The sequence below is a fragment of the Pezoporus flaviventris genome, unplaced genomic scaffold (genome assembly GCF_033815535.1).
Source record: "Pezoporus flaviventris isolate CSIRO_AGI_PZ_B2104156 unplaced genomic scaffold, CSIRO_AGI_Pfla_v1 ptg000031l, whole genome shotgun sequence".
NCBI classification, from domain to species: Eukaryota; Metazoa; Chordata; class Aves; order Psittaciformes; family Psittacidae; genus Pezoporus; species Pezoporus flaviventris.
In genome coordinates, this window is record NW_026892579.1 from 40008613 (window position 1) to 40023697 (window position 15085).

Consider the following 15085-nt stretch of genomic DNA (forward strand, 5'->3'; position numbering starts at 1 on the left):
GGCGTCAGTGAGAATTGCTTCAAAAGAGACAAATGCCTCAGCCAAGCAAATAAGACCTTCCTTGGATTCCATGGTGAGAACAGGAGCCCCAAACCTCTCACTGCAGGTATTCTTGAAAAAATACTTGCTGTGATGGGATGTTGCAGTGATTCTCTCCCTGTGCAATGAGAAGTTGCACATCTGTCTTAATGTTCCTCTGGATACCGTCTTAAAGCCGTGATTGAGGGAAGATGTTCTGATCTTCTGTAGTGACCTGGTGGCTTTGCAGCAGAAGGTCAGGGCAGATTTACCCTAACTTGCACCACTGGCTGAATGAACCCATTTGCCCTAGAAATGGAGGAATGCTGATGCAGCCTTAGTGTCAACAAGCTATCAGCCTGTTCAGGGGTCTCATTCTTTTTAGTTACTTTTGACCCTGTCAACTAAGTAAGTTGTGAAGCATTACTACTCCAGGCCAGGATTTGCACTCTGAATACATGTAAGTGACTGCACTGAGCAGGAAATCTGGATTCAACTCCTCAGACAAAATAGTTCTGCTGACTGTGTGAGTGAGACCAAGAGGATATGTTTGGAAGTCATTTATTTGCAAAGAAAAGTTTTCTAAATGCCTTGGGTCTATGAACACTATGCCAAAATGTTCCTGTGACCAGAATCTTCACATGCCACCTATTTCCAAAGGGAAAGGGAAATCTCTGTGAGCAGCCTGCATCAGGGACAGCCGCTCACCACTGCAAAATGGGCCTGCACTTGTCTTTGACTTGCAGCCAACCTACTGATGTCAGGTGTGGGAGCACCAGCTGGCTCACTTCATCCAACATCTGGGTTCAGACTACCCACACTGGCCATCTTCATGGTGGAGCTTTGGTGCAGGAGTCGCGCTTGAACTACTTAAGACCTATGTGCGACTCAAGAGCCACCTGCACATCAGCTAAGATTTCAACCATTATTTTATGTCTTTGATCTCTCATTTTCATAGTGCTTCATTTCTGTCTCCACTGCAGGTATTTCAGTTCTGTATGATGAAAATGTGACTCATACAATTGCCATTCCCCAGCCCTACCTGATTACACTCCTCTGTGATTTGCTCACTAGCTATATCTGATAAACAACACAACAGGAAGACAAAGAGAAGCATAGTTCCAAGGGACACTTCTGCCTCAGGAGAGTGCTGCTAGAAGGCGTGCTCCCTTGCTACACCTGGGCAGGCTCTCATCCTTCTCCTGGCCTACTTGGAGAGGTTTGGTTGAAAGTATGCTACGTGTAGTGACAGTAAAAGATCTAGAGGGATCTGCGTTCTGGGTCAGCAAATACACTACTGAGCTATCTTAGTCATTGAGCTGCAACTTTGATTGCACTGGTAACACAGCTGTGCCATCATAAGACACCTGAGAGCACTTTAGTGATTCTATAATCACCAGTGGCAGGCTAGGTCAGTAGTCTCCAGACAGTTTGGACCACTGGATTGTGGTCAACTCTCAAAACCTGTGGTATCCTGTAATTAAAATTCTACTTGAAAACATGTTTTCATATGGTTCTGCAGAGCCCATACCACTGGCTCATGGGGCACAGTAAGGAAACCACTGGCCAACATACTTTTTCAACTGTAAGTAACTCAGGCACCTTTACAGAAGTGGGGAAACCTTTAGCTAAGCCTGTTCACCTCTCTGTGTGTGAATTAGTTTTCCAATGGTAAACTGTGGATATTAATATACATTAAGTGTGCAAGACAACTGCTAAATATTCATAGAAATTATACAGCTGCTGACCTAAAGCACCAATTTAAAAGGACTTGTAAATAACCTGAAAAGAAGCACAGTGCTAGACCCATCCTTAACCAGTTATCTTAGAGACAAGAAATACTCTTCTTTATGAAAAGTGAGTTTGATACTTACACCTCCTGTTTCTCACATGTGGCTGCATACTGTTAATGGTAAAAACCTGGTAGGCAGGAAGTTTCTGAGGTCCCTAAAGCAGAAAGCACAGGCAAAGAGCTTACTGCAGATCTAGGACAGAAACTCAGTTATCACTCTTTTAATGGTTTTGATCTCAAAAGAGTACTGCTTTATGTTTAACCAGGGATGCTAATATGGCTGTTTGTAAATGAAAGTATTTTTGTACTTAAGGGAAAAGATAGTGAAGGTAGTGTTTGAGTGGATGTCTGTTCTGAGCAAATGCCTGTTAGTTAAGATAGTAGGTAAACAGCACTGTAATCAAAGGACTTAAACTCTTTTGAAGTTGCTGAGGAAATATGTGACAAATATCATCAAGAATGCAGTTCAAAGGGTACCAGTTCCTATCTCTAAGGCACACACACACAAGGCCTGATTCTCATGTTACTTGTATACCTGGCTTTGGCTGAACCAAAGGTACTCCGCTGTCAGAAACCAGCAGTGGGTAACTGTTCCTGCTTTCTCTGGGATGATGAGAAAAGCTGACCCTGTGTGACCAGGGCAAAAAAAGACCCTGAAACAGGACAGAAAGAGGCCATGAAAGATAAGGAAGTCAACAAGGTGACCAATAAAACATTTGAGAGAAGAAACAACACTATTGCTTTTAGAGATTTTGCTCTTGCCTTGTCCCTTTGATATCTTCTTCTCCTTTACTTTTCCTTTTCCCTTTGAGATTCACAAAAACCTGTTCCAATTTGACCAGTTAAATGGCGTTGAATATGGGTTGTCCTTGTATATATTTATAATTAAACTGCACTGAACTTTTAGCTACATTCATAGTTTCTTTCATTGTCTGGTTGGGCTTTTTGACCTACAGAATCACAGAATGGTTTTGGTTGGAAGGGACCATAAAGATCATCTAGATCCACCCTCCCTGCCAAGGATGGATGTCCCTGCCAAGGGCAGGGACACCTTCCAGTAGACCAGATTGCTCAAAGCCCTGTCCAACCTGTCCTTGAACACTGCCAGGGATGGGGCAGCCACAGCTTCTCTGGGCAACCTCAGCAGCCTCACAGTAAAGAACCAAATATTTAATCTAAATCTAATATTGTCTCTAAATCTCCCCTCTCTCAGTTTAAAGCCATTTCCTCTTGTCCTATTACTACATGCCCTTGTAAAAAATCCCTCTCCAGCTGGAGAATGTTTTTAAGAACACTTAGTTGTGTCCTTCACATGTATAGGTAACAGAAAGGAGTGTAAGGTGTAAACAGTTTCACAGAATCAAGGTCTACACTTATTCTGATTCCTGGGTTGTCTGGAAGACTCCTCAAAGGCAGCTGACTGAGAAAAATCAGACAAAGGCAGTAACACTTGGGATGGAATACCGTGGGCCTCCACTTACTTTTACATGGGAGTTATTCTCAATACAGCTTCTTGGGCAGCAGTATCTGCATAACGAGGACCCTAGACTCTTATAACGATGGCCATCCTGGTTGGGTATCTTTGGCAGGATTACAGACTGATCAGATGTATGCACCAGCATCTTCTGGCTGCATTTACAGAGGCCTTGCTGTAGGGGTCATTAGTAAGATCAGCAGACTGTCCCCTTCAAGTTAAACCATCCTTTTGGTCCAAAAGTCAGTTCTGTCTTTTGATGGGAAGCATTGCTGAAGCCAGTCTTAGCAAGGATGTGCTGCTACTTTTTACTGATGCAGTTATACTGAGATTAAAGAAAAGACCAGTTTTCATGACTTTTTACAAACACTGACATGATTAGGACAAAATTAAACCAGTTGAATTTCAGTGTGTTGCTGTTTGACATGCTTTCTCTCTTATGACAGCTGATACAAATCCAGGTCTTTTTCTCTTAAGAATACAGAATATTTGCTTTTATTAGGATTCTTTAGAATGCAATGATAGTTCACCAAAAATAAAACCACCACCACTGACTGTACAAGCATATTTGTACTTAATGGCTTTTTGCAATAAGGGGTCTAAAACAAAAAAGATAGTATAAAAGTAAAACCAGATAAGATCTTGAGAGAAAAACAGCTAAACTGTTTATGTAAGAGGAAATAAGTATGGTGGCTGAGTTTTAACACAGGATAAGTCTAAAGTGTCTGTTAGTGGATTACTGAGAACAACTGATTATGTTAATGTTATTAACTCTATGTAGAGTATTAGGACTATTTAGCATTAAGTGTGTTTCAAAGACAAGGCCCTGAGGAACCTGTAGCTTTGAAGTTGGACCTGCTCTGAGAGGAGAGTTGAACCAGGTGATTTTCTTAATGATTAATGCTCTAAATTTTGATTTAATGATTTTAAATTATTTTATTGCTCTAAAGCATTAGTAAAACTAGGCTGCTTTTATTAAAATATTTGCCCTATTAGTGTCTGACAATATTGTCTAATGATAGAGACAGTGCAGGTGTGATGGTAAGTTACAAAAAGTTATCATCAATAAAGTATAAAAACCAAAACCAATGGCTGTATTTTATAAATGTGTGTGCAATTTGTGAAACATAGAGAAACAGTTTAAGTGTGAGGAGGTGTTTTTGTAAGATCTCTATATGTATGTTACTTGTCTTGCTCCTATTAACGCAAAGATATTGCATATATGATTCTAAGTAAACCTCAACAGGTTTTCATATTGCATGCACTTATTAGATTTTTACATTGTTATTTTTACTATGCAAGCCTCTAGTATTTCCTAGAACTTAAACAATGTTATATTGCAATTTAAAAGTTAAATTTACTTGAAGAATAGGTATTTAACTGGCTATTCTTATGTGAGTCTACAAGAACTTACAGAAAAAGGACCTTTAGATATCTTTAAGTATTCTTTTATTTCTGTTTTTCCAGACAACATGACTAGTAATTACTGTGTCAGATGTAGTTTCTAAATAGTCTGCACTTAAGATGCCATACTCAAAGTAATATATTTGGTGCGAAATTTTAACTTTCACAATATTTTTCTGTCCCTGTTTGAGTCCAGAAATGTGAGCTATGCAAAACTTAGATATTTACAGCTGATAATGTGTAGTTTCTGGCATGGGTTCAGCCTAGGTCCTTAGTAACCAAAAGTTGTTACCATCTGATTATAACAAATTTCCAAAATGAAATGAGTCAGTCTTCTGAAAGCAGACATGGTCTCATAAATAAATAGATATGTATATACAAATACTTATGAAATGTATATGCAATATAGTATTTATAAATAAATATTTCACTATATACACACCAGCACAACTGAAACAAGTCGGCATACTACTTACTATTTTCCTACCCTTTTACTTCCCATGAGTGTAGTGCATCTTTTAGGTTATAATCTTAAAGTGGGTATTCCAAATATTCTTGGCTTCCCAATTGAAATTAATAGGAGTCTTGCCCTAAATTCTTTCATTTTAATCAGTTAAACTTTCTTAGTAAACTAATTTTCTGTGTTTAATTATAAGATCAGATTGTATTAATCCCATATTCTCCTGTTTCCTTGATTACAGGCATCCATCAGTACTAGGACATTTCATTCTGGAACACTACAGAAACAGCCTCCCACACAATAAAGCACGGTAAGACTGAAAACAAGGTTTGTCTTTACCCCTAAACTCAACTGCGAAGGTAGGAAGAAATTGGATCATACAGAATTCACGAAAATTGCAGTAAGACACATGTTTGCTTACTGTGTTTGTGTTCTTCCATGGTGTCATTTGGATTGATGGTTCTGCTAAGGATACCAATGTGCTTTCTTCGGTGAAGATCATAATTTTTATATTTTAGATCAACTCTTTTGTTTGTGCAGTTTACTTTTGATTCTTGGGAGCTTTCAGTACTGGAAAGTATTATTCCTAAAGAGACTTTTTATCTTGCAGCCCTAGTGAGTGTGAATCCAGTATCACTTACTTTAAGGCAATAACAAACATTGCAAGATCAGACCCAGAATCCAGTGTAAACCAGACAAATGAACCTGCCTTGAGTCTGACAAATAGAAGCACTCAAAAAGTCCTTGTACTCAGGTTTTTGTTACATAGCCACATCAGTCCAATGTAATTTGCATAAATAAATATTAGTGGAGGGGTAGTCCTCCTGGTCTCCCATGCAGTTCTCTTGTTGCAGAACCAGGCTGTGTGTGAGTCAGCACATGGTTGGGGAAGTCATAAGTGAAAGGTGCCCATTTTCATATTTGGTTTTGCATTCAGGATGCCTGATGCCAGCCGTTAGAGACAAGCATAAATGAGACAGCAGCAGGTTTTGGGGGCAGTATGGATTTATGTTGGACTAAACTGACCACACAACTATGGCCTCAGAGGGATCCCCCAGAGCATATATCTGGTGCAGGAGCTGGTTATCAGCACATACAGCCAACACTGCCACTGGCTTTGTACAGCAGCAATTCCCACTTAGTGAGACAGTCCTCAGACAGCACTGGCAGCAGGTATTAATCAGCATAGCCTTTGGGATGCTGCAATTTATAAGGCTCAGACTGATACATTTCATCCCACAATGTTGTTCAAAAGCAACATGTAGTGTTTTTAAGCCAAATATCTTTGAAAAGAGAAAACAAGTAAACAAATTACTAAGTGTTTTGGGAGTGGGTGGATGCAAATGAATATGAAAGCTAAGTGACAAGGAAGAAAACCAAATAAAAATACATCAAACTACGTCTACTAGTTACTTTTGTTTCAATGAAGTAGTTCTCTGAGGCAGTTTCCCTGAACAGCAACAATCTTTCTATTCCATTTGGAAAAGGAAAACATGGAAAAACTTCACAAGTCAAGGGAAAAAACAAGCAGCAACAGACAGGAAATATGCTGTTAAATGTACGAGTTTGAATTTTTGGTCATTTCTTCCACAAAGGGCCCTCAGTAGTCACACATTCCTCATTTCTAAATGTTAAACTTTCTTAGAATCATAGAATTGTTCGGGTTGGAAAGGACCTTAAGATCATCTAGTTCCAAGCCCCCTGCCTAAAACCGTATCACCCAAGGTTCTGTCCATCCCAACCTTGAACACAGCCAGGGATGGAGCATTCACAACTTCCTTGGGCAACCCATTCCAGTGCCTCACCACCCTAACAGGAAAGAACTTCTTCATATATCCAATCTGAACTTCCCCTGTTTAAGTTTTAACCCGTTACCCCTTGTCCTATTACTACAGTCCCTAATGAAGAGTCCCTCCCCAGCATCCCTATAGGCCCCCTTCAGATACTGGAAGGCTGCTATGAGGTCTCCACGCAGCCTTCTCTTCTCCAGGCAGAACAGCCCCAACTTTCTCAGCCTGTCCTCATACGGGAGGTGCTCCACTCCCCTGATCATCCTCGTGGCCCTTCTCTGGACTTGTTCCAACAGTTCCATGTCCTTTTTATGTTGAGGACACCAGAAGTGCACACAATACTGCAGGTGAGGTCTCACAAGAGCAGAGTAGAGGGGCAGGATCACCTCCTTCGACCTGCTGGTCACGCTCCTTTTGATGCAGCCCAGGATACGGTTGGCTTTCTGGGCTGCGAGCACACACTGAAGCCAGCTCATGTTCATTTTCTCATCGACCAGCAAGCACCCCCAAGTCCTTCTCTGCAGGGCTGCTCTGAATCTCTTCTCTGCCCAACCTGTAGCTGTGCCTGGGATTGTTCCGACCCAGGTGCAGGACCTTGCACTTCTCATCGTCAAACTTCATGAGGTTGGCATCAGCCCACCTCACAAGCGTGTCAAGGTCCCTATGGATGGCATTCCTAAAATGTTGAAATCTTGAAGGTGGTGTGTTTTTTTTTTTCTCATTGTCTGTCTTGGAAATTGGGATTGCTCTGCACAGGAAAATAGGAAGAGGAATGCAGAGCATGGAAAACAGTTGACATCCCTATATCTTGTCCTTGTCTCTAGCTCCACAGGTGGCAGGGTGAAGAGCTTTTCCTTTGGCCCACACAAGATGAGAGCTGATTACCAGTGCTAAAGGAACACAGGACTGGTCCAACTTTTCACATTCAAGTAAGCATCTAATAGGCATCTACTTCAAAAGGCTCCACAAAACGTTTAATTCATAAAACTGGACTACAAACCAGGTTTTCAGCATCCTGTAACACAAAATGCCTACACAAAAAGACTGAAAGCTACAGCTGTAAAAAAAAAAAAAAAATAAAATAGTCACAAGAATGAGGTCAGGAGAGATTGGGCACTGCAGAGATGCTAGGTTTTTGCAGTAGTGGACAGTACATGACATAAAGTTCCAGCAAGAAACATTCCACTCTCTCTTACAGAGAAGGAAATAAAACTTACATAAACTTAAAGTAGTTCTTCCAAAATGGATCTGAAAGACAAATTCCTCCTGGGCCTCAACTGCCTAGGTGAGCATCCACCTAGCATTTGCAGATCAGAGTTGTGAGGAATCTCAAGGGTAAACATCTACTTTCAGACAATAAGGTAGTTTTGTATAGTTTCCATCAGAACAACAATTGGTCAATGTATCCTGCTTTTTGAAGTTTTTCATCTTATACACTCTCAACTCTCTTCACCTGGATCTTTCTAATTGAATTCCTGTAATCCATTCTCATCTTAATGCTGTGTTCAGGATTCTTTGGCATTTTGGATTTTGTTTGTAGGTGTGACGTGAATCACTTTAATGGAGAATGATCCAGACGGCATGCATGTAGCAGGAATAAAACTTCATGTGCAAACTCTGCAGCATGAGGTTATGTTAACAACATGTATTTCAAGAATTATCCAATGATAATAATCTAAATGCTGATTCCAAAATCCTGAATAACCCAGAGAAGATCTGACACAGGAAGACCACAGGCTACCTGGCTGAGGGAGAGAGGCAGTCTGCAAGAAGCACTAAGTGATGGCAAAGAAAAAATTTGGCAAATAGTCAGGAAAGATCTTACTTGCAAAAAACCCCAGTCCTTTGGATCATGACAGCCAGGTCATGACTGATACACAGGCAGCTGCAAAAAGCCATCTTAACAGCAGTCTAACCAGCTATGCAGACAGTGATTTCACACCTGGGTGTGAGTTGGCACAGCAAGCCCATGTCACTTGTGTACAAAGTATGATAATGTAGAAGTAGTCAGCACAGTGCTGTGCTTCCAAAATCTTGTAGATGAGCTGTATGGGATATTATTGAGACAGCATAGAGTCTATTACCCCTGCAACTGCTTCTTTGAGCTGTTCCTCACAAATCTTGCTTATGTTCACCCATTGGCGGCATCAAGCAGATGTCTCATGCAGCTGAGAAAGCAGTTCTGAGTTCCAGGCAGAGCAGATGGCAAGTCAGTTTTAAAGGTTCCATTTAAAAGACTAACATAATGAAATGAGACTATATGGCATTCAGTTAACCAGCGCCTGCAAGGTGATGGAATCAAGAATAGCAGGATTTATTTGTTATGCTGGGAGATACGTTTTCCATATTTTTTTATCCTTCTTGTCAGTCATGTGCTTGCATGACTAGCTGGGGAATCAGAGACAGCTCTAATGGAAAAGAGAAATTAGGTCATCTGGTCCATCCTCACTGCCAGGGCATGACTGTTCCCTGCAGTGTATCACTTCCCACACAGTTATCTTTCCAACTGTCTTTTGTAGGATGGAAATGCAATTCAGAGTCCCATTTGGCTATGGCTAACAGAGCTTTTGAGGACTTTTTATTTGCACAAAAATGCCTATTGAGAGTCTCAGAGCTAACAATTTTAAATACATTTCAAAGAAAAAAACCCAAATATCAGAATTTGAGTCTCAGTAAAAACTTTTTAATAGAAAAGTTGTGCAGTATTTGGGATAACTGGGGACACTGTTTTCATTCAGACAGGAAATAGTTCCTATGACTCACTTCTACAAATTAAACAATAGGTTTCCTGCTAAAAAAAAAAATAAAATCCAGCAACTAGTTCAGTAAGTAGTTTAGGAAGCAGCCAGTACTCGTGATGCTCTGAGCAAACTCATCAGGAGACTTAGCACTCCTGCTAGCTGACTCTAGGTATTGTACTCCAGGTTGCCTTGATAAATTACTCCAAGTGTTTGGATCCTCATCCTTCAGCAGAGCATCTCTATGTGCAAGCACTCAGACTGTACGGGGCAGGACTGGTTTATTAAGGAAAAAAATGAGTGAATGCAAATGGAAAGGCAGTGATATAACTAATTACACATAAGAAATGACAAACTTCTTCCCTTTCAGCAGTTTTAGCATTACTTCCATGCTGCCTGCAAACAACAATAAGCCCCATCATTTACCCCTTGACTACACTCATCAAGTAAGTCCAATGGTTTGAATTAGTCCAAATATTTCCTTAAGGTTGATCTCGTTTCCCAAAGGACCCGTTTGCTTTGTTTTAACCAGTCAGTGCCACCATGTAGTTTGGTTTAAGGATTCACTTTCTTAAGCTAGGCAGGGATTCTCCAAACTTTGTTCATCTTTGCATTTCCTTTTGCCACCAACTTCTCATCCTTCTCTGGCTTCACATGCTTATCTACATCAGTTCGTCTAGTGATATATTTAGACCATTATCCTTCACTGGAGAATTTTGTTTGCATTGTACCCTGCAACATTTTCCTTGGAGAAGACCGAAGAGCATTTGAGGAACTCAGCAGAAATGCAGGAGTTCAGAAATACGCTCATCATGACAAACTGAGTAATTTCTTCTGTAGAACTCTGGAAAGATCACAACCAGTACAACCTCAAGTACAAGTGCTTTTTAGGTCCCACGAGAGGAACCATAAGATTTTCTTGGTGAAAGATGCCTTTTCCCCATCTCCAACAGAAGAAGTGTTCTCAGATGCTTCCAAATTCAGGAATTACACAAGTTACTCTCCACAGCTGCCTTATTAAATCTACAAATTAATCCACATTGCTTTTCCTTTTGTCTCCAACAAATAAGACTCAAGACTATAAGCAGATGACAAGGTTATTCCACCTCTACTAAAACCCCAGGAGTCATTATCAAGCTTTTATCATGCACATGCATGACAGCACTCTGCATTTCATTATTTTACAAAGTAATTCTTGACCTTGTGTTAAGTTAAATGGGCTTTAGTTAGCATGTCAGGTGTGAGTTCCTAGGGACATGACTTTTCTGCATGCTTGTGTACATAATGCTCTCCACAGCACAGCTGTGAAACTTTACTGTAATAAAATCAATTATTAGATCCTCTCTGACATGACAGTTTTCAATGGTTTTCTTGAAGTTACAGGTTTCTAGATTCCATTTGATGAGGAGAGATGTGATTACTGATGGAAGAACACACTACATTATAGCACTTTTGTGGGTATTCCCCACAAAATGTTCCAGCATTACAAATCCACTGAACAGTTTGTTTTCTTTTTCATTATTTTTCCTATGGCACTCTTGCATTTTAGAGATTTATTACTCAGTAATGAGGCCTACCTAGTTGTCTTGACAACTGAAATTTAGAAAGTAAAGGAATAAAGTGTGAAGTTCCAGAATGCTGATACTGATCTCATTTTTGTATTTGCCTGAAAAAAAATACTGTTACATGTGGAAGGCTTGAGCACCTTTTAAAAACTGAAGCACCTTGAACAAGAACAATCCATCCTTTTCCTTCTGGTTCTAATTGGACAAAAATAGTATTTACAGTTGACCCATCAATCAAGACAGACAAGCAACGTTTCCTGCCAACAACTAATAACTTTTATCTTTTAAGACAGTCAAGTAACAAGTGATCTGCTTTTATAAGCAGCAGCAATTTGGAAAAAGAAAATAAGTCAGTTATTTCTTGCAATGTCAATGCCCATGCTGTTAAAGATCATTCTGTTAAGGAACTAAAATGAGAATTTAGAGATTCCCCCTCTCTCAGCTCTTTTTTCCCTTTGCAACATAGATGTTGTACACACACCAAACCAAAATGCTCCCCTTACCAGCCAAATAATCATTGATAAAATACAAATCTAACTATTGCAGTCCATCTAGAAACAGAATCCCAACTAAAATCAGCAAAACCTTGAGTCAAAGGATGTGCAGCATTAGGACCTGCCTCTGAAAACCAGTTACTGTTACAGATATACCAAAGCTCTGCAATTCCTACCATCCCTGCCTACCACAGAAGGCTCCTGGAGCACACTGATCTATTGATCAACGTTTCTCTCTGTGCAGATCTCCTGACAGCATAATGCTCACTGGATTTTAGCTAGCAGGCAGCACTGACACAAAAACAAGTGGGTATAAAGTGCCTAGGAGTAAGCTATTTGGATTTCTAGCTATCAGCAGGGTGAGGACCTGGAACTGGCTTCCAGTAGCAAAGAAGGAAAAGAATCTAAATATAAGGCTTGACAAAGCTGCTCTGTAGTGCCTGTGATGGGACCGAGTGGGATGTGATGATCTAGGGGGTCTCCTCCAGTCTTATTTTAAGTACATAAACCACAGCACATGTTGTCCCGCTTTGAAGCAAAAGCCTCTGCTTGGTTAGGTTGGCACACTTAAGGCTTCCTTCTCCATTTATATTATTATTTCCATAAATATAGTAATTATTAAAGAAGTTATCAAAGCTGATTTTGAACCACATTCCACAACTCCACCAGAGGTGACCATGCACACTTGATACAGAACAGCACAAGTGTATTGTCTCATTGCTTGTAGAAGAAGGGAGCACCACATACATGGAGCTACAAACCTCTTTTCAGCCTTGACCACAGAAGAGATCCACGATCTGAAGGCTGAACGTGCAAGGTTCCTCTGCACATCCCTGCATCACTGTTTTAAGTGACAATATATTTTAAGCTCTTTCCACTCTGGAGGTAATAGTTAAGAGACAGCAGTGTTTACATTCAATACTGCTTTGACCTATGGGCTCTCTTCCTTTTGTTATTCTCTTGCCTTACAGTGCACTTTCAGTAGTGATCATCTGACTGATCCCACACACTTTGCACCTGAGAGCAGAGGCGATCCCCTGCCTACGAGTACTTTCAAGGTGCAAGAGACAAGAACCATCTGTGCCTTCAAGAACAGCATCTTGTCACCAACATATAGCATGCCCATCCCTTGCTCCAGATCCTCAGAAGGACAGGATGGGAAGGAAGGGCAAGCAACAGAGCATGAGAGTAACTGGAATCTTAGAAACACACTTGTAGGAACACAAGTTTTATAGCAGAGTAGTTTTGAACTCGGTAAGTAATTAAGAGTGGGCCTAGCAAAAGCCATCGTTTTGCTTCCCACTGCTCATTATTTGACCTGTCACAGATGGGATAAAAATTGAGGGAAGGGATAAAAATTGAGGGAAGGGTCAAAATGGAATAGCAAAACTATGGACTAGCAGTTAAATTGCCTCTAGCTGCAACGACTGTACGCAAACTTTCCCAGCAATGCTGCGTTTCTCCTGTTCCACTGATAGAAACGTCAACCATCTCTCAAGCAAAGCTTAACAGCAACAAAGAACCATGAGAGCAACAGGGTTTCTATTTCCACTTGACACACTATTTACTGAGCACTAACATTTATTTAATGCATTTTGGCATAGATACATATTAACAAATATACATACTTTGGACCCACAAAATAAAAACATATTTTGCATTGGTACCTCTAAAACTGATGCCAGTAGTTTGCCTAAAATCATACTGAAGACCTGACCTATGAAAATTGAGTTATATTCTCAAGGTCCTGTAGTTCAACTGGTTAATTCTAACACTAAAAGTGAATTAAGTGATGAGTAAATGCTCACCAAGTACTGGCACCTTCAAAATCAGATAGCAAGATCTTGTTCAGACTATTTATTCCAATCAAATTAGCTGTATAAATGGAATTTAAACCACCTGTGTACTGAAACCATGGCAATTATGCTAATGGGGCAAAACCCAGTTTTTATGGAGGTCTGGATTTTTCAGAAGGGATGAGAGAGCAGCAAATCCTTGTTCCTGTCAGTTTATAAACCAGCCACAAAGCATTCTGCTGCTGCCCAGTTCACACTGGCATAATTTGTTCTGTGTGTAGAAACGCAAGTTGAAATGCAAGTTATTTTGTAATCTAAACTTAATTAGGCTGATTCATATACCCTGTACTACAGAAGCTATAGTATCTCTTACACATGCACAAAATATCTTTGGAAGACTGCGTTATGTGAAGAATGTTATAATGTACAGCTTTGTTACTGCTGTCACTGCTGAGACCAAACTTTATTGCTCCCTTGCCGCAACACATCAGTTTTCTTGATATTTAAGTAATTTAGAGCATAGGAACAAATCTCTCTTCTTCTCTTCCTCCCCCTTACAGGGCCGTAATGAGCCCCTTTTATTGTTTCCAACAGATTTACAACAAATCTGAAATACCCAGCATCTGCTCAGCAATAACAAGATCAGCAGTCAAATGTAATTTGAAGCCAAGGCCTAAGCCCCCACCCCTTCTCCCCCCAAGCAGGTTTTACAAACTTTCCTTTTGTTTCCAAAGTAGAGGGATTTTACAATTATGACGACCACAACAGCAGGAATGAGGATTTAACTAAGTGAAGAGATGGACAACCAAGAACATCATTTGCAATAAAAGAGCTTATGAGCCACTTCTAATGGCATTTACAGAATCTCAGCTTGGGAATTTTTGCACTCATACCAGCTCACAGATCCTATGCTGCAAACAAACTTCCCTTACACAGGCTTGCATATACAGAAATGTAAGTTTTTAAATACTTGATTGCCTAGTTTGAGGCTACACTTTATTAACCAGATATCCTTGGGTCTGTTTATGGATTTAAGGATTTTGGCAGAAGATGGCAAAGGCATTCCTCTAGCAAGATGGAGTCTTCGCAGCGTAGTGGAAAATATCATGGCAGTAATCCAAAGCTGCTACTAACATTTCACCCTTCCCACACTGGCATTTTATTCATCTGAAAGCTGGCCAGGCTATAATTGCTGAAGCTTTCAGCAATCATGTCATCTAGCTACACTCACACGAAGGAGGGCAGCTAGTTCTTGTTACAGAGTCCAGGATGGCAGTCGTAGAAACGGGATCTCAAGTGTGGCATCTGCTAGTAATGCTGGGAATACATTTCAGTTTGTGCTTTTTCTATATATGATGATTTATTGCCCGATCTACTCTCTTGGTCTGACAGGGAAGATAATTTTAAGTGGCAGGAGGCAGACATATTCAGGACATTACTATTACTTTGAAAACCACACTAACACTTAAAACATCAGCGTATTTTGTGTGCTCATGTGAATTCTTATATTCCAAATCAGTATTTCTACTGGCTTTTTTTCTGTTGTGTCTGTGT

The 15085-nt window shown here is 40.2% G+C and overlaps 1 long non-coding RNA gene across 2 annotated transcripts; it reads left to right on the forward strand.

Moving 5' to 3' along the window:
- Positions 1 to 3957: 3957 nt before the first annotated feature.
- LOC133272972 (uncharacterized) lies at positions 3958 to 9988 on the forward strand. 2 transcript variants are annotated; one of them, XR_009744626.1, is made up of 4 exons: positions 3958 to 5458; positions 7763 to 7867; positions 8479 to 8567; positions 9863 to 9988. It is a non-coding gene; the product is annotated as an uncharacterized LOC133272972 (long non-coding RNA). The 2 variants fall into 2 exon arrangements; XR_009744624.1 differs by lacking the exon at positions 9863 to 9988 and having other exon boundaries at positions 8479 to 8876.
- Positions 9989 to 15085: the final 5097 nt, after the last annotated feature.